The sequence below is a fragment of the Natrix helvetica genome (assembly GCF_964273705.1).
Source record: "Natrix helvetica genome assembly, chromosome: 5".
Lineage (NCBI taxonomy): Eukaryota > Metazoa > Chordata > Lepidosauria > Squamata > Natricidae > Natrix > Natrix helvetica.
Genome location: NC_138551.1, coordinates 124,682,638 through 124,705,021, shown reverse-complemented (window position 1 = coordinate 124,705,021; position 22,384 = coordinate 124,682,638).

Sequence of the window (22,384 nt, the reverse complement as noted above, 5' to 3'; positions counted from 1 at the left end):
CTCCTCTACCGCCTTTCTTCGGCGCTTGGCTACGGCCACCCCCGCCGAGGAGCGCAACACGGGGAACCTCAGCAGGCGGCCGGCCTCGACCTGATGCGAGACCCGTCTGGAGCTGGAAGGGGAGCCTCGCTCGACTTCTTCCTGCAGAACTCTTCAGCCCGGCTGAGGCGGCGCAGGAGGAAGTTTTCTTGGAGGCTGCGGATCGGCCGCCGCCTCAATCCACGAATCCTCGCAAATTTCTCTCCCTTCCAGCCTGCGCTGCGTCTGGCTGGGACAAAACCGCGTCCAGCTCTGCGCTTGACTCCCGGCAGTTCTGGGGGGGGAGGAGCAGCAGTGACCGCGCAAAGCTACAGATGGCGGGAGGGAAACCTTCTCTTGCTGGTGGGGGGGGGGATAAGGGGAGGAGCAACATTCTCCCCCCCCCCCCCCACACTTTTTACCTGTTTCCAGGCGAGGCCATAAAGAGCCTTAAGGCGGAGCTTTGACTGCAGCTACAGAGTTGAGCTCTCAACTTCCCTCTTCCAGGATCTCCACCCACAGCCCGGCTTTCTTGGCCCCCTTAGTCGCCCCCCCCCCCCCAATCTTGGCTCGACCCCTCCGAGGGCGGCGCTGCTTCTGCCTGGCAGCTGCTTGTGGAGAAGAAGCCTGGCCGATCAGGCCATGCTACTCACGGGATACTAAAGGCTGTGAAGATGAGGATGGGGAGGAATCGGGCTCCACTTCGACCCTAACAAAAGGCAGGTTTTGGCTCCCTTCGATCTGGAGCGGTCGCGCAGGTTCTCTTTTTCAGGCCCCATGCTCCAAGGAGCTCCCTCCCCCGGGGGCCAAAAACAAACGGTGGGGGAATCACCTTTCAAGCCACCAATAGCCCAGAGCCAGGATATTTGCGGGACTTCCGCTATCAGGGGTGGGGTGGGGTCCCTGCCCCTCTCTCCCCCTGAGCCAGGCAATGGGCTGTGATTGTGTGTTTGGGCGGGAGCCCAAGCCCTCTGGGTCAGACGTTGCCCTCCTAAGAGACGAGCGGGCACCCATTTCCCAGAGCTGTCCCTGCCAGGTGGAAGAGGCTGAAGCCCAGCCTCCCCCTGGCGTCCCCTTCCTTCTTGGGGGATGAGGATGTCCCAAACAGCTGGTTGTTGTCCCCAAATCCAGAGGGGAGGTTGAGACTGGAGTCCCAAAGATGTCAGGGGAAGGATGGTTCCGTGGGCACCGTAGAGCCCAGGCTTTGTGGTTGATGCCATTTTGTTGGGTTTTATCTTTTATTCTCCTGCACTGACCCTCCCAAGGATTTTGTCATTGGATGGGAGTCCAGCTCAGTCTCTGAAATAAATAAATAAAGGCAGGGGGTTGGACTAGAAGACCTCCAAGGTCCCTTCCAACTCTACTATTGTATTGTATTGTATTGTATTAAATAAAGAGGGGGTGGTCGCTTCTGGGTGGCCTCCTGTCCAGGTGATCCCAATGAAGGAGGAACCTGCATTCATTCTGGGTCAGCTGCCTGAAAAAAGGAGGGGGATATAAACCCCCTCCCCTCTCTTTCCCTTTGGATGAGTTTGTAACTGCAAACAACCGAAGAGGACTCAGCCTGACCTGCTCAAAGCTTCAGAGATCAAAGCAGTGAGAACGTTTCCCTCTTCAGAAGGGACCCCAAGTCTTCTGGCCAGTCGTTGATCTCTCTCCCCCTCTTCCCCTCCATCCCATCTTTTCAGTCCATGGACTTTTCCTCCCTCCTCACCTGCCACCAGGTGTCTGGAACATGTTTGTGGCATTCCCTTACGCAGCTCTTACACAGCAGAGTGAACCCCACCCAGCCAGTCTAGCTCAAAACCAACCCAAAATATTGAGGAGGTGTCAATCAGCCGTGGCTAGATAGAGGTCCTTGTTACAGTTGAAGAGGAAGGGATCCAGCCAGTCGGAGAAGTTTGGCGGAGAAAAAGAGGGTCTCCGGGGACTGAATGGCCATTGTGAAGGGGTGTCTGCAGATCCCCAGAGCCAGAAGGTCTGAAGAGGAAGGAACTAGGTCTATCTGAACTCGAACAAAAGGTGGATTTTGGCCCCCTTGAATCTGGGCACCTGCCATCTTTTCTATCCTCCCTCAAGGCAAAGGAAGCCCCTCCTCCAGATGTTGCTGTCTACAGTTGTGGGAGTGAAGAAGAGCTGAGCTGCCATCTTTTCTATAAACCCCCCCCCCCACCTGCAGCCTCTCAATAAACCCCACCACGAGATTGGGCTGGGGGGGGAGGGGACTTTCAGGAGCCCCCAGGGCTCAGCCCAGGTACCTGACAAAGGCAGAGGCGAAAGGGTGGAGGTGTTCTCCCCTCGCCCAGCCCTCCCCTCACTTTGCTTCTCAGAGAGCAGCTATTATTATCCCATGATTCTTTCTCTCCTGACTTCGAAGTGAATCTGCTTTTGCCTCACTGTGGCTTTTTTACCAGCACTTTGAGTTCTTTGGCTGAGTTGCCAGAGGCCTCCCAGAGTTGAAGCCGGCTTGTCTTTTGCCACAGAATAGACAGAAACCTGCCTTTCTCTTCTGACCCCAGAGACGACCCTCGTGATGTGGGAATGAGTTTGAAAGTAGTCACCTAGCCTGGGTGGAGAGGAAGAGGATGGCTCTGGGAGGCTCCCCAGGATCTGCCTGGGGAAACATTCTCGAGGGGGCCAAAGCCCACCAGGGTCCCCTCTGCTCCTGAACCCCTCCCCCATCCAGATCTGAGCTCCTGGGGGTTCAGGGAGGAAACGGAAGGGGACGAAAGGGGGGGGGGCAGAGGCTGTTCCCCTCTCTCCAGGCTCATGTCTAGCATTCCCCTCCCAGCTTAAGGGGTCCTTAGCCTGGTGGGGAGGAGCCATTCTTCCTCCAGAGGAACCTTAATGCTCACAATCTACAGGTTGGTTTCCTCCCCCAGGAATTGAACCACTGGGAGCTTCTTCTTGAGGCTGCAGAAGAAGGCCTCCTCTGCAGGAGTCTGGCCCCTCCTCCTTCCGCTCCAGCCGAAGCCCCTCTGCCCCAGAGAGAAGCCCACCCTCGCTTAGGAAAGGCAGCTGGTCTATTGGGGAGGACGGTGGGGGTGTCTCAGGGGAAGGCTGGCCAAGGACCCACCTGGGCAGGGCTAGTAGCATGGAGGGATGTCTGAAGTGGGAGGAATCGGGGTCTTAGTGTGTTTTTAAAGCACCAGGAAGCGGAGTTAGGGAGTCGGGAGTCATGGAAGCTCCTCTTAATACAGAGGACTAGAAACTTTGTCCTCACCATAGCTCAAGCCAGTTTCTATCACCCCTTCCTGAGTTTTGCTTTCTGTCGCCCCCTGCAAAATTCTTGTGGTTGGGTGGGAGAGTTCTCCGTGTTGGGGGGCTTCATAACTGCAGAGGGCTTGGTTACCCTTAGATTCTGAGGAAATATACCCCATCTCGCATACAGGCTTACAACGATTCATTTAGTGACCATTGGGAGTTATAATGGCTCTGAAAAAAGTAAATTGTTACCATTTTTCACACCTATGACCGTCACATCATCCCCATGGGCAGGTATTCAAAATTCAGAGGCTTGGCAACTGGCATGTACTTATGACGGTTGCAGTGTCCCGGAGTCATTGATCCCCTTTTGCGAGTTTCTGACAAGCAAAATCAATGGGGAAGTCTGCTTCACTTAACAACCGTGTTACTAGCCTAAGAACTTTAATGAATCACTTAATGACTGTGGCAAGAAATGTCATAAAATGGGGGAAAACTCAACAACTGTCTCGCTTAGTAACAGAAATTTTGGGCTCGGCTGTGGTCGTAAGGCAAGGACTTCCTGCCTTTCAGTTCCGTGTCAGCTCTGCTTCCGAAGGGCAACCTGGAGATTAGACACAATGTGGAAACCTTCCAAATTTGTCAATTAATGCCGTTGATGGTCTTTAAAGTAGAGGCAGTCCGCAATTTACGATGGCAATTTGGCCCAGAATTCCCACAGCTAAGCAGAGTGGTTGTTAAGAAAGTCCGCACCACTCAGCAATGGCAATCCCTGCAGTCACGGTTGTTGTCATTAAGCGAATCCCACTGTCATTAGTTGAGGCAACTTGGTCAGTGGGGAAGCCAGTGGGAAGTCTCAGGACTGCAGGCAGGGAAGTGGGGGAGGGGAGAAGGCTCAGAAAAGTTCCTAAAAGCCCAGATGTTCCCAACCTTACTCAGCCCCTTCTTGGACCTGGATGAATGCTCGGGATTTAGCGCTCTTGCCAAAGTCAACGATGCGGCTGCTTTCAAACAGGATCCCTTCAATCTCGTCCCAGGGGAGAGTCTCAAGGTCCTCTTTCTCTGAACATCACCCAAGCCTTCACAGACAAGCCAAGCTTGGAAGAGGAGCAGAGAAAATGCTTTAGGTAGAAATTGTAGAGTGGAAAAATAAGGCACCTGAATGTCATTAGATGTTGCTCTTTTATTTCTCTGGGCAATGAAAAGAAAAAAAATAACAGTGGGAATTTCTTAAAGGTGGGCATATAAACAACAACAACAACTTGAAATCCTAGAGTACTGTTGTGATCAACACTTTCTGTACAAAGGATTTTACCAGAAAATCAAGAAGGAACCATATAATAGTAATGGATATTTGCTTCCCCAGCTGAGAAGAGGGAAACATTTCAGGGGAATCTGCCATTCCAATGGTTTTCATGGAGATGATCAAACAAGCTGTTTGGAGTTTGGTTCCCACAGCATCCATCTTATCTCTTTCCTATTCGCTCTCTCACACATAGACCCATTTAGCCACTGTCAATAGGAATAATTGCTCCAATGACTTCTTAAAAGGTGTCACGTTCATTGGCAGTTGTTGAAAAGCAAATTCCTCTGAATGATTTTCATAGAGTTCTCTTTAGCAAGATTTATTGAGATGAAAGGGAAGGGAGTTACAAGAATTCAAGTCATTCTACCATTTTCTATTTGGAAACAAGTAGACATGATTATATTTTCTTTCAAATTAAAGGAAATCCTACAATTATTTAAATGTCATAATTGTCTTATGTCTGATGTTTCGATATTTACTTTGGCTGTGAGATGCTTCTTTGTGTTCAGGTCTGGCCTCAGAAGGATAATGTAGCACTTGGGGATGAAGATGCAGACCAGCAGACCAGCACTGGAGGTCAGGATGGAGAAGACCTGCACAGCCACCATGTATTTCCCTTTGGTGCTCAGGTAGGTGGGCACAAAAGTCACCCAGACACTGCAGAAGACCAGCATGCTGAAGGTGATCAGCTTGGCTTCGTTGAAGGCCCCAGGCAGATTCCTGGCCAGGAAAGCCACTGTGAAGCAGATGGCAGCCAGGAAGCCCATGTAGCTGAGGGTGACGTAAAACATGACAACGGCCCCTTCGTTGCATTGCAGGATGATCTCCCCAGGCTGGGAGTGGAGGTCAGAGTCAGGGAATGGGGGAGAAACTCCCAGCCAGATGGAGCAGATGATAATTTGGAGAGCAGAAGAAGACAGGATGATGGAGTTGGCCAAACTCTTCCCCAGCCATCTCTTCACTTGGTTTCCTGGTTTTGTGGCCAAGAAAGCCAGCACCACCGTGATGGTTTTGGCCAAGAGAGAAGAAACAGCAACTGAGAAGATGATGCTGAAGACTGTTTGTCGGAGAAGGCAGGTGGCTTTCCTTGGTTGACCAATGAAGAGAGAAGGAGACACGAAGCAAAGCAGGAGGGAAACCAGGAGGATGTAGGAGAGGTCCCGGTTGTTGGCTTTGACAATGGGAGTTTCTCTGTATTTAATGAAGATGATTAAAACAAGGCCTGTGGTTAGGAAGAAGAGTAGGGCAAAAGTGACCAGGATGATGCCAAGATGTTCTTCATAAGACAGGAAGGTTATAACTTTGGGGATACATTGGACTTTGTCCACATTTGGATATTTATCATCTGGACACTTGGTGCATTTTACTGTATCTGAGAAAGCGAAAAGGCATTTTTTAAAATGTTTTGTCCTTTGTATTTCAAGAAACACCCTTTTTGGACAACACCTGATTCCAGGAAAATTTTCCAAGATATGTTTCTTAACCATTCCACAGGAAAAAATGATAATATAATTTACTAATACCTTTATAACTAAGGTATATGAAATTAGATGATTTCTAGTGCATTTTGAATAAACCAAAAAATTGAGTTTTGATGCATGTTTTAATTTGCACTTTCAACAAAATGCTGTGAATTAATCCATTTCCACAAAGATTGCCCTTTCCTCCATTGTCACCCACCTTCCTGAGTGGAGAAGGTCCCTTCCGGACAAGGAATGCAGTCATAGCAGCAAACTGGCTCTCCTTCTCGAGCCCTCTTGACAAATCCAGGATGACAACTTTCCACACATTTGGACTCAGGCAGAGACTAAGCAGAAAAACAAGGAATGCCAAAAAAAATATGTTAGGACTCTCCGTCCATGGAAAATGGAAGTAGACATGGATACTAGCCAAATAGCTTCTGGTCTTCACTGAGGTAAATATGAAATTTCTGACTAGTTTCAAATGGTTGTAGAAGGTACAACTATGAGAAGCTTCTTCAGTTAGTTCCTGCTTTTTGCATGTCACATTGCAAAAAAAGGAACTTTGTACTTAATGAAGTCTAGAGGGATGGAATTGAAAAAAAATGTATTTAAGCATCAAGTGACAACCTGTTGGTTTCTTCTCATGGCCCTATTAACAATCATTCCTCCACTCTTCACATGCTCCTGGTTTTAAAGTAGGGGGATCTACCCCAAAGGCAGCAGGGCTTTGTTTTTCCTTGAGGACATTTCTCGTCTAGTCCACTTGCAAATTGTAGATTTATTACATTTTTCTCAGATTTATTGAAATAGAGAACTGTGATGAAGAAAGAAATTCTGACCAGTAAGGTCTGCAAAGATTTCTTCTGGAGCACATGAAACATTGAAAACTTCCATCCCTTTGAAAGTAGTTCAAAATAGTCAGCCAGTTAAGAGAGAAAGGAAAAATTCCTTTCAAATTAGGGCTCTACACTTTAAGCCAGGCATTCTTTCTTTCTTTTATATGTGTTTGTTCAGTTCGTGTGGCTGCCAAGGTGTTGCTTCAAGAATAAAACGGACTGCTTTCTTTCTAGAGTTGTTGTGAGGGGAGAGGGAGGGGAGGTCTTGAGAACAGGTCCCTCAAGATGGCACATGGGAAGGGAGCATGAGAAAGCGGTATTTCTAAAGCCTGCCTAACTATCCAGGACAAAGTCCTTTCTCTTGAAGAACTACAGTTAGGAGGCATCAACTGGCATGGGAAGGCAGGCCCATGTTTACTATTAATTAAATTTGGAACCTCCTTTTCGCCCAGAGAGACTGAAGGTAGCTGACACTCAAGATAAACATTCACCTAATTGCTGCTTAATGTCAGGGGTGGGTTCCTGCCAGTTCTAACCTTTTCTATAGAAGAGGTTCCACAAATCTACAGTGCCGTTTAGAGCCGGTTCCAGCTCCCTCCCCCCACCTGTCCGGGCATCATCAAGATGAAGAGCGAGAGGAGGAATTCTGAGAGTTGAAGTCCACAAGTCTTAAAGCTGTCAAGTTTGAACACCCCTGGGGTTTTTTATTTCTAAAGGGTTAGGGGTGCAAGGGTCTCGTAACTTGACAGCTTTAAGACTTGCGTGCTTCAAATGTTCCTGAGCCAACATTTTGGTTGCTAAGCAAGAGTGTTGTTAAGTTTTTGGATATACAAAAATTTTGGCAGCTCTATCGTGCTAAAGGTAGAAATCTCTCCAAATCTCACAACTTTTACCGAAAAGAAAAAAAACAAAAGATAAAAATTTTTGTATATCCACTTACCCTTTCCCATAAATGTTTAAAAATAAATAAAATTCTTTTTTTTTAAAAAAAAGTGTTGTTAAGTGAGTTTCACCACATTTTACAAGTTGGCCACGCCCACCCAGTCACATGGCTGGCAAGCCACACCCACCCAGTCACATGGCTGGCAAGCCACTCCCACCCAGTCACATGGCCGGCAAGCCACTCCCACAAAGCAGGCCACACCTACAGAAGAGGTTCTAAAAAATTTTTGAAACCCACCACTGTTTAATGTCTATGTGTATTTAGCATGTAGTGTGCCTGTAGCATTATTTATCCTTCTTATTCTCTTCTTTACTCCCCACTTTTATTGGGATAACTGTGATGATGATTACCGTTGTTCTGTTGCTTTGTGTGTACACGGAGGGCTTCTGCATTGGAGACAAATTCCCTGTGTGTCTAATCACCTTTGGCCAAATAAAGTTCAATTCAATTCATTCAAGCATTTTTCAGATGAAGAGTCCTCTTAGAAGCCAAAGGTCAAATCTAATCAGCATTTCTTTCAATTTCTCCCTCCTTAAATTTGACCTCAGGAAGGGCTTTTCTTTGGCTCAAAGAAATCTTTCAGTGTGTCAGTTTTCTGGGTCAGGACATTATACAATATGAGACATTATACAAACAATATACTATTCTAAGCTATCCAGAGTCATTCTGGACAGGGAGACGGGGGGTATATAAATGTGGAGAAGGTCCTGCGCATGCACGGAAGTGGCGACCCACTTACTTTGATACTGAACCGGTAGCAAAGGTAAGCGGATTTCACCCCTGCACAGGACTTCCACTCAGTCTTGAATAAACTTCATTGGATTCAGTCCTAACTTGAACTCAGGAACCAGTCAACAGAATTGCCTTCTTCTTCCCTCCTATTTGAGGACAAGGAAGAAGAGAACTTGAGGCTATCAGCATCACAATCCCCTGCACTTGATGGCCTCTCTCACCAAGTTTATGGAGACAGTAAACATCAGAGAAGACACAAAACAGCCATCTACAGATATTCTACAGAATCATCATCCAGATCTCTATGATTCCTATGATTCCCCAAACGCAATTCTCAGAAAAGGTCATCCATCATGGTGACTAGGCTTAGCCCACTTGAAGTGGGGCCACAGGCTCCGGAAAACAGGGAAAAGGCACCAATATTTCTCCCACCTTGTTGAGCAACTTTAGCTGTGAAAGAGCATCTTGGTTGATAATAAGTCTCCCTCTTTCAAAAGTCCCTGGGTGCCGATAAATGTGATCCATCTTGGGGAGAACCACCCAGGTCCTGATATTCAGATTTGCTGCAACCTCTCCATTTTCATCCAAGTGCAAAACAAAGATGGAAAGATTGCAAAAGTCATTCTTTGCCAGAAAGGGATGCAACTAAAATGGAAAGATCCAGAAATGTTAAAAGCAGAAATTTTGGTTTCTTATCTCATGTGGTCTTTTTACTTTTGAACTTTTCTTCTACTATTATCTAACTTGCAAGTGTTCTTAGTTGGGAGAACAAGAGTTACCACTGTGTTCAAAAGTGAAAAACAAAGATTTGACAAAAATTGTCAATTATAAATGACATTGTAGAGCAGTCACAGCACAATTGAATGAACAAACCAATAAAGAGATTATACATAAACTCCTTGAAAACACAGAGTACGGTAATTACTAGTAAGAATGGACTTGTCTAGAAGTACCCAGGTTAATCTTCTCCTAAGTAAACAGATGGGATACATGATCAGAGGAACTAATTCTAACTGATTGTAAAGCTACATTAGCAGAAACTTGCAAGTCTGAAAGCTCAAATTTCCCACCAATTTTTATAAACTGAAAAGTTAGGCAAAAAACCTTCTCTTTCTCTGCCTGTTATGCAGCTGAGGGCTTTCCTCCCTCTTATCTGATCATTTCCAGTCAGTATCTCTTCACCCATTCCCAAGATCATTTCCACATATCATTGCAGTTTGTAAATAGATTGTGGGAATGCTTTTAATATAACCTGATTTCACTAAAGTATTGACATACTACTTCATGAAGTAATGATTAGAAACCAAGTTGTGAGGGTTGGCTGGTATGATAATTAAGTGGACTGTTAAAAATTGTACAAATTATTTTCACTGTTCCTTGGAGAACTGAAGAGATATGAAGAATAATTAGTACTTGCTCATCTATTCTTCAATAATTTCATTAAGACAGACAGATTGATTCAATAAATTATGATATTTTGATGCATGATTTATTCCAATTCATAGATAAAATTACTTAGGTCACTTTTTAAAACTTCCAACTTCCAGAAAAATATAATTTCTCAAAAGAGACAGAGGTGCATAAATAAAACTGAACAGAAAAATATCTTCAGCAATTTGGACTTGACAAACTATGGTATCTCATATAAGAACAGATGGATGGGAGCTCCAATGTAGATCTCTCATTAAAGTTTCTCTTATACTTTTTGATACTATTGTATATGTATACTGGTCACTGATTACAATAAATTGTAGTACCCATGTTTCCCTGAAAATAAGACCCGGTCTTAATTTTCTTTAGATCTTATTTGACAAACTTTAGCATTGGGCACTATCTAATAAAATGAAATTCAATGCTGAAAAGAGTAAGGTTCTACATTTAGGCAACAAAAATGAAATGCACAGGTGCAGTATAGATGGTACCTTGCTCAGTAGTAGTAACTGTGAAAGGGATCTTGGAGTCCTAGTGGACAACTATTTAAATATGAGCCAGCAGTGTGCAGCAGCGGCCAAAAAAGCCAACACAGTCCTAGGCTGTATCAACAGAGGGATAGAATCAAGATCACGTGAAGTATTAATACCACTTTATAATGCCTTGGTAAGGCCACACTTGGAATACTGCATTCAGTTTTGGTCATCACGATGTAGAAAAGATGTGGAGACTCTAGAAAGAGTGCAGAGAAGAGCAACAAAGATGATTAGGGGACTGGAGACTAAAACATATGAAGAACGGTTGCAGGAACTGGGCATGTCTAGTTTAATAGAAAGAAGGACTAGGGGAGACATGATAGCAGTGTTCCAATATCTCAGGGGTTGCCACAAAGAAGAGGGAGTCAAGCTATTCTCCAAGGCACCTGAGGGTAGAACAAGAAGCAATGGGTGGAAACTAATCAAGGAGAGAAGCAACTTAGAACGGAGGAGAGATTTCCTGACAGTTAGAACAATTAAACAGTGGAACAGCTTGCCTCTAGAAGTTGTGAATGCCCCAACACTTTAAGAAGATGTTGGATAGCCATTTGTCTGAAATGGTATAGGGTTTCCTGTCTAGGCAGGGGGTTGGACTAGAAGACCTCCAAGGTCCCTTCCAACTCTACTATTGTATTGTGTTGCATTATTTTCTGGGGAAGCCTTTTCTCCTGTCTCACCTTGTGGCTGTGGCAGTGACAGCCCCACCCAGCTAGATCCCGTGTGGCTGGTCCACTTCTTCTGCAGAAACACCTCTGATGGTAAAGTGGAGGCTGGGAGGCACCGGACATATCAATCTGGAGTTCATTTCTCAGCTGCAGAGGCCTTTCCTTTTCTGACCTCCCATAGGCTTCCTCCCCTCCCTGGGGCTTCTCCCACGCTCAGATCCGGGGCCAGCTCCCCCCTCCCCCCACGGGTCCTCTGGCTGCTCTCCTCGGTGGGGCTGCAACTTTTGCAGATGGAGCGTGAGTGGCAGCTGTCTGTTGGGGTGAGGTGAGGGGGGAGGGAGGAGGCGCAGCTGCAGGAGGAGCCTTTTGTGTTGGGGGAGAGGTGCCAGGTGAAGGTGCAGAAATCAAAGGCAACTGAGGGCCTTTGTGCCAATCACTGGAAGTTCAAAGCTAAAGGAGGAGCTTGGAGCCAATCATCAAGGCACTGTGGGGTCTGGTCCTGCCTTAGGCATGAAAGCCTGCTGGAGGAGAACTTCTGCAGTGGGAGAACCAGAGGCCTCTGTGTGATCCCTGTGAATCTTAGACTGACCTTGGTTTGATCCCTCAGAGCTTTTCTTATCTCCTTAAAATTAAGGTGACCAACCGTCCTCCTTTAGGGAGGACAGTCCTTCTTTTGTAAGTTCTGTCCTCCCTTGAAAAGTGTCCTCCTACATGTCCTCCTTTTTGATATTTGAAGACTAATCTGTTGCGCGTTATGTGACATATTTGTATTTGACATGACAATTCGTCAAGACTCGGTATAGTGCGGTATAAGATGCGATTATGAGACGCATGCGCTTTGCAAGGGAGACCTTGAGAGAGAGCGCCGTGTGCAAGTGGCTTTGTTTACTTCTTACCAAAACACAACACGGCACATACGCACGCAGTAGACTCATGGCACGTTGGCAATTGAATGACTCACGGTAATTATTTCTTTCTCAGTGAATATTCAATTATACAGAGGTAAGTACAATTCACATTTTATTAAACAGTTTTTAATGGTGTTTTTTTTACTTCATCGCAAGTATATTGAACAGATATTGAATCTTGTGTTGAATTTTTATCTAAAGAAATGCTAGACATTAAAATAGACGACAATTGTCTCTTTGAAGAAATTAGAAGACTGAATGTATATTTAAATTCTGAAAAATTAATACAATGGGAAAATCAACATGTTGAAATTGATAAAAGATGGGTGGATATTTTCAGCCATTTCAAAAATGAACATATTCCATGTGAACATTTATTTATACTTGTTCAATTTATGTTGTGCTGCCCTGGAACTAATGCAGCAGTTGAAAGAGTTTTTTTCAATTGCCAATGATTTTTCGACAAGTGAGAAATCGAGATTGAATGTTGATACTCTAGCTGCAGCACTTGCCGTAAAATTCAATATGAAGGATATTTCTTGTTCAGATATTTCCAATATATTGTTAGAAGATGATACATTGACAAAAAATATTAATTCAATGGAAAAGTACTCATTTAAATAATAATTAACAGGCATGTAAGCATAATTACAATATAAAATGTTGCAAATGTTTTTATTATGCATATATCATATTTTAGTGTATTATTGTTGCAATGAATAAAATATTTCTTTTATTTACGATATATTTTTTCCAATTTATTTGTCCTCCTTTTCATTGTAAAAAAGTTGGTCACCTTAGCATTTTGGACAATAGAACGTGTTTTGTCCTCCTTTTCATTGTAAAAAAGTTGGTCACCTTAGCATTTTGGACAATAGAACGTGTTTTGTCCTCCTTTTCATTGTAAAAAAGTTGGTCACCTTATTAAAATAGAATTTTAAGAGGGATTCCATTCACAATTAGGAGCCATTCTCATACCTAACCATTGATTCCCAATTGATCAGCAATTTCTATGGTTGGAGAGCAGAATATCTCAAAGCCTCCACCCCACCCCACCCTCTTATTCTCCCCCTTCTTGGACCTGGATGGATATTATGCAGCATTGAAGGTTTGTGACCTGGTCAATGATGCGGCTGCCTTTAGACAGGATCCCTCCAACCTCCTCCTGGGGAGAGTCTCAAGGTCCCCTTTCTCTGGGCATCTTCTCCAGCCCTTCACAGACAAGACAAGCTTGGAAGAGGAGCAGAGAAAATGCTTTAGGTAGAAATTGTAGGGTGGAAAATTAAAAACTGCTATTCTAATTCTCTGCTTGATGAAAGTAAAAAAATACAGTGGAAATTTCTTTACACATTTTATTTTTTATTTACTTTTTAATTATTATTTTGCTGTGAAGTACATACCAAAATAAAAACAACCCCAAACTGAACTAAAAAAAGAATTATATGATGGATGAAGATTTTCCTCCCCAGCTGAGAGCCAGTCAAACATGGCATTTCACATCACTCCAGCATTCTCAGAGAGGTGATCAGGCAACCAGGCTGGTTCTTGGTTCCCACAGCTTCCTCCTGAACACCCCCCCTCTCTCCACACACACACACACACACACACACACACACACACACACACACACACTTTTTGCTGTAGGAACAAGTGCCTGAATTATTTTTTAAAGGTGTCTCATTCAGTAGCTGTTGCTGAACAGCAAATTCCTCTGAATGATTTTCACATGGTTCTCTTTAGCAAAATTTATTGAGCTGAAATGGAGCTCCAAGAATTCCAGTCATTCAACTGTTCTGTAGGGAGAACGAGGCAGGCAGGGACTGAGGCAAGGCAGGTTGAAGCTAACACAACCCTTATTCACAGTAACAAACAGACCGATGTAAGGCAAACCTCGAACCGGCAAACAGCAAAACAATGACAGCTGAGACCCCTTTTATACTAGAGCTGTCAGACGCTTAACCAATAGGATAGCAGGATTCTCCCGCTAGCTGGCTCCTCGTGTCTCAGCCAATCAGGAACCGTAATGTAAGTCAATGGCATGGAAACTTCAGTACTTAACACCCCTCCCCTCCCAGTTGGCACATGCGCAGTCCCCCAAGTATGCCGGCCGGTGTCGGCTCCGCTCAGATCATCTCAGTTCAGGGGCGGTAGCCGAAAGAGGTGCCACTGCTGGAGTGGCCTGTGGAACTGCCGGAGACTGTGCGGCCGAGCCAGCGGGAAGGGTGACCACCGCAGAACTGACTGGACCGCCAGGTAGGCCTGGCGATGCGAACGCATCGGAGAAGGGTGCGGGAGTGGTTTCTGACGGTGTTAGTTCGCCAGGGCAGGATAGGGGTCCCCAACGTGCAATTTTTGGGGTATCTAGTGGACACCCAGGGCATCCACCCTACCCCGTTCAAGGTAGAAGCCATAAAAAAGGCCCCCACGCCCTCTTCTAGGGCTGAGCTGCAGGCCTTCCTCGGGCTGCTTAATTTTTATGCTACATTTTTGCCCCATAAGGCTTCTCTGGTGGAGCCTTTGCACAGGCTCCTGGATTCTAAAGTGCCCTGACATTGGGGTCCTAGGGAAGCGCATGCTTTTCGGGCGGTTAAGGACATTCTTACGTCCCAGTCACTGTTGGTCCAATACAGTGATCGCCTCCCTTTGATTTTGGCGTGCAATGCATCGCCTTTTGATATTGGGCAGTTCTGAGCCACGTCCTACCCAATGGCTCAGAAGCCCCAATTGCTTATTATTCCCGCACACTCTCGGCTGCGGAAATAAACTACAGTCAGCTTGATAAGGAAGCCCTAGCTGCTGTAGCAGGGGTTAAATGTTTTCATGATTACATCTATGGCCGTTTCTTTCAATTAGTTACCGACCACAAGCCCCTCTTGGGTCTTTTGGCGGAAGACCGCCAGACCCCTCAGATTTTGTCACCTAGGATGTCCAGATGGACAGTTTACCTGGAGGCTTACAATTATGTACCAACTACTCTATAGGCCAGGAAAAAATCTGGGGCATGCAGATGCCCTCAGTCGCTGCCCTCTGCCAGCCCCTGTTTTGGACCTTGCCCCCACTGCCTCGGTTCTCCTGGTCGAGGAGTTAGCCATGACAGTATCCGCCCGGGATATTGCCAGGCTATCTGCTAGAGACCCTGTCCTCTCCAAAGTGCTGGACTGGGTGCGCAGGGGGTGGCCGCAAGGGCCAGTAGGTCAGGAGTTCCTACCCTTTCACATATGGCAGTATGAGCTATCCATTCTCAATGGATGCAACAATTTCCCATTTTGAAACATATAGAAATGATTTTCTTTGACTCCTGCATACTATCTAAATAGAAAGAATATCTCCTTTCAGTGCATCTGGAGGGCTCTTGAATCTCCCACAAGGTGGATGAAGGTGGACCTGGCCCAGATGTTGCCATCTGTAGTTTGGGGAACTGGGAGTGGAGCCGGGCACCGTTTCTCCCTGCCCGCCCCCTGCAAACGGCAGTCCCAGATCTGCTCCTCCCACACTGCCCCCTCCACAGCGACCGCCCGCCTGCCTTGCACAGTCTGCGGTGGGGAGATGCCGAGAGAGGCTCGCCCTGTAGCCTCCTGAGGTCCCCCTTGGGCTCAGACCCCCCTGGGCTTCTCCGGCTCTCAAGTCCGGGGGCCACCCCCAAACCCTGCAGATCCTCCAGCCGCTCTCCTGGGTGTGGGCGCAGGAGCCTCTGGAGCCGGAGCCCCGACGTGGCCTGGGAGGGAAGAGGTGCAAGGAGCCCCTGCCCGCCATCCCCCCAGCCCCCCTGGGAGGAAGCCTGTCCGATTCCTCGCCCACCCTCAGTACTCCAACCGGCTCTCTGGCAAGGCTCCCAGCCAGCCCCGAGGAGGCTTCTGCGGGGACGAGGCGGCGGGAGGGCAGGGGGCTCAGGCAGACTGCCAGCAGGGGGTGGTACTGCCCGACCAGGGTGCGAGGAAGCGGGGCAGGGCAGGGGCTTGAGTGACAGCTGTCTGTTTGGGGGAGCAGGGAAGCGCGGGCAGAAAGAGACAAGGAGTGCCTGCTGGGGTGGGGATCAAAGCCAGCTGAGGGACTTTCTGCCAATTGTGGGAGTTTTAATTCCACCTTCAAAATAAAAGCCAAATGGCTGACTTTGGGCCGATCATCAGGAGACATTTGAGTTCCAGTCCTCCAGGACTTTTTGATGGAGGGCGGGGGGGGGGGGGGGAGCTTGAAACTTGGAAATATTTTCTCAGATTAATGTTGGATAACAGAATTGGGGATTCCTAGAGTGTGAGGTGGCTGCATGTCCAATATTGTGTGTTGGGATGGAGGAAAGTGAAATTGTGGGGAAATGCCGGTTCCACGTTGAGCAAAGCTATAAGTCTCTGCCTTCTTCTGCTTGTGGGAGAACCAGAAGCCTCTGTGGGGTCACTGAATCTGAGAATGATCTTGGTCTGATCCATCAGAGCTTCTCTTATCTCTTTAAAATAGAATTTTCAGAGGGATTCTATTCCCGATTAGGAGCCATTCAGAAACCTAAACATTGATTCCCAATTGATCTGCAATATCTGTGGTTGGAGAGCAGAAGAGCTTCCATGGGTGCCTCTTCCTAGAAACCTCAAAGTCCTCCCTCTCTTATTCTCCCCCTTCTTGGACCTGTATGAATCTTATGTAGCATTTGTGGCGATCCCATAGGGGCCCCACTAGCCGTGGCGACCTGAGGGATTTTGGCCCGGTTCGAGGCTGCCTCTCACACCGGGGGCGAGACCCATGAAAAGAAGGCTCTGACACTGTTCGGGATGAAATCGAGAAAGCATTGAAGGTTTGTGACCTGGTCAATGATGCGGCTGCCTTTAGACAGGATCCCTCCAACCTCTTCCTGGGGAGAGTATCAAGGTCCCCTTTCTCTGGGCATCTTCTCCAGCCCTTCACAGACAAGACAAGCTTGGAAGAGGAGCAGAGAAAATGCTTTAGGTACAAATTGTAGGGTGGAAAATTAAAGAGTGTGAAAACCGCTATTTTAATTCTCTGGTTGATCAAAGAAAAAAAATACAGTGGAAATTTTACACATTTTTTATTTACTTTGTTTTTATTATTTTGGTGTGAAGTTCCTACCAAAATAAAAACAATCCCAAATTTAAATCCCAGACAGCTGTTCTGCTGAACACTTTCTGCAAAGGAGGTTTTATCAGGAAATCAAGAAAGAATTATATATTCGATTTCCCTCCCCAATTGACAGCCAGTCAAACATGGCATTTCACATCATTCTGGCATTCTCAGGGAGAGGATCAGGCAACCATGCTGGTTCTTGGTTCCCACAGCTTCCTCCTGAACTCTTTTCCTGCTCGCTCTCTCTCTCTCTCTCTCTCTCTCTCTCTCTCTCTCTCTCTCTCTCTCTCTCTCTCTCTCTCACACACACACACACACACACACACACACACACACACTTTTAGCTGTAGAAACAAGTCCCTGAATTATTTTTAAAGGTGTCAAATTCAGTAGCTGTTGCTGAACAGCAAATTCCTCTGAATGACTTTCAGCAAGGTTTATTAAGTTGAAAGGGAAGGCAGCTAGAACAATTCAATAATTTCCTATTTTGAAACATATAAATGTTTTCTTTGACTCCTGCATACTCTCTAAATGGAAAAAATATGTCATCTCAAATAAAATAAACTTTTAAAATTCTTCCAATATCATAATGGTATTATATATCATGCTTTTACATTTGTTCTGGCTGTGAGATGCTCCTTTGTGTTCAGGTCTGGCCTCAGAAGGATAATGTAGGACTTGGGGATGAAGATGCAGCCCAGCAGACCAGCACTGGAGGCCAGGATGGAGAAGACCTGAACAGCCACCATGTATTTCCCTTTGGTGCTCAGGTAGGTGGGCACAAAAGTCACCCAGACACTGCAGAAGACCAGCATGCTGAAGGTGATCAGCTTGGCTTCGTTGAAGGCCCCAGGCAGATTCCTGGCCAGGAAAGCCACCGTGAAGCAGATGGCAGCCAGGAAGCCCAGGTAGCTGAGGGTGACGTAGAACATGACAACAGCCCCTTCGTTACATTGCAGGATGATCTCTCCAGGCTGGGAGTGGAGGTCAGAGTCGGGGAATGGGGGAGAAATTCCCAGCCAGATGGAGCAGATGATAATTTGGAGAGCAGAAGAAGAAAGGATGATGGTGTTGGCCAAGATCTTCCCCAACCATCTCTTCACTCGGTTTCCTGGTTTTGTGGCCAGAAAAGCCAGCACCACAATGATGGTTTTGGCCAAGAGAGAAGAAATGGCAACTGAGAAGATGATGCTGAAGACTGTTTGTCGGAGAAGGCAGGTGGCTTTCCTTGGTTGACCAATGAAGAGAGAAGGAGACAAGAAGCAAAGCAGGAGGGAGACCAGGAGGATGTAGGAGAGGTCCCGGTTGTTGGTTTTGACAAGGGGAGTTTCTCGGTATTGAATGAAGATGATTAAAACAAGGTCTGTGATTAAGAACAAGAGTAGGGCAAAAGAGATCAGGATGATGCCAAGATGTTCTTCAAAAGACAGGAAAGTAACAACTTTGGGGATACATTGGACTCTGTCCTCATTTGGATATTTATCATCTGGACACTTGATGCATTTTTCCACATCTGAGAAACAAAAAGCAATTTTCTTTAACATTCTGTCCTTTTATCTTACAGTAAATACCTTATTTGGATAACAACTGATACCATGGACATTTTCCGAGAAGTATTTCTTAATTATTTCATTAAAAAGAGCATAAGAAGGATATTTTATATGTATGTATGTATGTATGTATGTATGTATGTATGTATGTATGTATGTATGTGTATGTATATATGTATGTATGTATGTATTTATGTATTTATGTATTTGAAGTTGAGGGAAGTCCTAGGATGTTAATTATTTCCTGTGTGTTTGAGTTTTGAGTTTTATTAAATTTATATACCGCCCCCCTCTCCCCGCAGGGACTCGGGGCGGTATATTTATTTTATTTATTTATTTATTTATTTATTTATTTATTTATTTATTTATTTATTTATTTATTTATTTATTCTTCGCATTTCTAAACCGCCCCCTCTCCCAAAAAGGGACTCGGGGCGGTGTACAGTCCACTCAACACATAACAGGTAATAAGTACAATATAAATATAAATATAAATATACATATACACATGGAGGAGGTTAAAAATTAAAAGATTAAAAGAACTGTATAGAAGAATAACATACGGCTCTAAAAGCCCTAAAATCGATTAAATTTAAAATACTACCCTTAAAATAACCAGTGAGAGTATACTTCCAGGAGGTAGAAGTTGTAACAGTTATAATTATAATTATGCCAGGCCAGCTATACAGACAGTACATATAAAAACAGCAAAGCAGGAACAACAAAACATTAGACAACCAACATAAACATACGGTCTGTATAATGCCCGAACTCATTTCTAGTTAAAAACGATCTAAAACCAAACTAAAACCCCAAAATTTACAATATTAAAAAGCCATCCAGGAAGGTCAGTAATAGATTGTACTTGTGATTACAATTAGGCCAGGCCGGCTAGTCGGAACAGGTGGGTCTTGAGTTTCTTACGGAAGGAGCGGAGATCAACAGTAGTTCTAATATCAGGGGGGAGTTCGTTCCAGAGGGTTGGGCCCATCACAGAGAAGGCCCTACTCCTGGGCACCGCCCACCCGCATTATCTAGCGGAGGGTACCCGGAGGAGACCCTCCCTGTGTGAGCAGATTGGTCGTAGGGATGTATGGGGTAGAATGCGATCTCGCAAATAACTAGGTCCCGAGCCATGAAGCGCTTTGAAGATGACAATCAACACCTTGAAACGCACTCGAAAAGCCACAGGCAGCCAGTGCAGCTCGCGCAGAAGTGGTGTTACATGGGAGTACCTGGTACTCCCCATAATTGTCCGCGCGGCTGCATTCTGAACCAACTGGAGCCTTCGGGTACATCTCAAGGGGAGCCCCATGTAGAGAGCATTGCAGTAATCAAGACGGGAAGTCACCAGGGCCTGAGTGACTGTGCGAAGGGCGACCCGCTCTAGTAGGGGGCGCAATTGGCGCACCAGGCGCACCTGGTGGAATGCCCTCCCAGCCACGGCCATCACATGATCATCCAGCGACAGCCGGGAGTCTAGGAGGACGCCCAAATTGTGTGCCCTATCCACCGGGGGTAGTTGTTCCCCCCCGATGGCCAGAGATGGAGCAAACTGGCTAAAGCGGGGCGCCTGTAGCCACAGCCACTCCGTCTTGGAAGGGTTGAGCTTGAGTCTGTTGTCCCCCATCCAGACCCGGACGGCTTCCAGACACCGGGACATCACCTCGATGGCTTCGTTGGGGTGGTTCGTGGTAGAGATGTATAACTGAGTGTCATCTGCATACAGATGGCACTCAACCCCGAATCCTCGAATGATCTCACCCAGCGGTTTCATGTATGTGTTGAACAGGAGAGGTGAGAGGACCGACCCCTGCGGCACCCCACACGTGAGCGGCCTCAGGGTCGACCTCTGCTCCCCCGTCAACACACATTGCGTCCGACTGGAGAGGAAGGAGGAGAACCACCGCAACACGGTGCCCCCCACCCCCATCCCCTCCAGCCGACGCAATAAGATACCATGGTCGATGGTATCGAAAGCCGCTGAGAGATCTAATAGGACTAGGATGGAGGAGCAACCCCCATCTTTCGCCCTCCAGAGATCATCCACCAACGCGACCAAAGCCGTCTCAGTGCTGTGCCCGGGCCGGAAACTGGACTGGCGTGGGTCTAGATAAACAATTTCCTCCAAGTGTCGAGGGAATTGTTGCGCCACCACACTCTCAACAACCTTCGCTAAAAAGGGAAGGTTGGAGACAGGACGATAATTGGCTAACTCTACTGGGTCCAGAGAAGGCCTCTTAAGTAGGGGCCTCACCACCGCCTCTTTCAAGATGGCTGGTAGGAACCCCTCCCTCAGCGAGGCGTTCACTAGTCCCAGGAGCCAGTCTCGTGTAACCTCCCAGGCTGCCAGTACAAGCCAGGAGGGACACGGGTCCAATAAACATGTGGTGGCCCGCAGTCGCCCGCGTAACCTGTCCATATCCTCGGCGGCAACAGAGTCAAACTCCTCCCAGCATGGTACCTCAAGACTCTCCACCGGTGTCTCCCCGAGATCATTCAAGGAAACCCATTCGCTCCGGATCTGAGCGATTTTATCCTGCAGATATTCCCCAAATTCCTCTGCCCTACCCTGCAAAGGGGCTTCCTGCGGCCTCTGTGAAAGGAGGGAGCGGGTCATCCGAAACAGGGCGGCAGGGCGGTTTTCTGCAGACGCAATAAGAGTGGCATAGTATCGACGTTTAGCCACCCTTAGTGCCACAAGGTAGGTCCGTAAATGGGCTCTTACCTGTGTTCGGTCAGATTCGGCGCGAGAGGATCTCCATCTACTCTCTAGGCGTCTCTTGTGGCGCTTCATCACCCTCAGCTCCTCGGTAAACCAAGGGGCCAGGGTGGGTCGCTGCCACCGGAGAGGCCGCAACCCAGTCCAAGGCCCCGGCCGCCGCACTATTCCATGCGACCACCAGGTCCTCCATCCGGGCACGGGTCAGGGTTACAGGCAGTCTTCCACCTCCTCCTCCCAACTCTTCCCAGCCTCTCCTTCAAAGTTTTTTGATTTACTTCCTTTTAAATAATAAACTATGGAGGTTAAAAATAAAAAAAAAACAGATGAACTTCAATCTGTCTTTTACTTGCACTTTCATGAAAATGTTCTGGATGGATCCAGTTCCACAAAGCCTCCCATTTTCCTCAGTGTGACCCACCTTCCTGAGTGGAGAAGGTCCCCTCCGGACAAGGAACGCAGTCATAGCAGCAAACTGGCTCTCCTTCTCGAGCCCTCTTGACAAATCCAGGATGACAACTTTCCACACATTTGGACTGAGGCAGAGACTGAGCAGAAAAACAAGGAATGCCAAAGAAATGGTGCTAGGACTCTCCGTCCATGGAAAATGGAGGGAGAAATGGATGGAGACAAGTAGCCTCTGGTCTTCACTGAGGTAAATATGCAACCTCTGATTACTTCTAAACAAATGCAGTAGGGATAACAACTGGAAGATTCTTCATTTACTTCCTCCCTTTTGATTTTGGTATTTAATATTACAATAAAGTACTTTTCTACTTTAAACTTTATTAACGGATTGAATTGGGAAAAAAATTAAGTATGATGATATATGTAAAAGATTTAGGAAACTTTTATTCCATTGGATTTTTTAAATATAGAATAAAACTGATGAAGAAAGAAACCTCTGACCAGTAAGATCTTGAAAGGTTTCCATAAGACATGGAAAAGCCCCTCCACTTAGGTCCCATCTGTTAAAGAACTTCCATTAGATGATACCAAC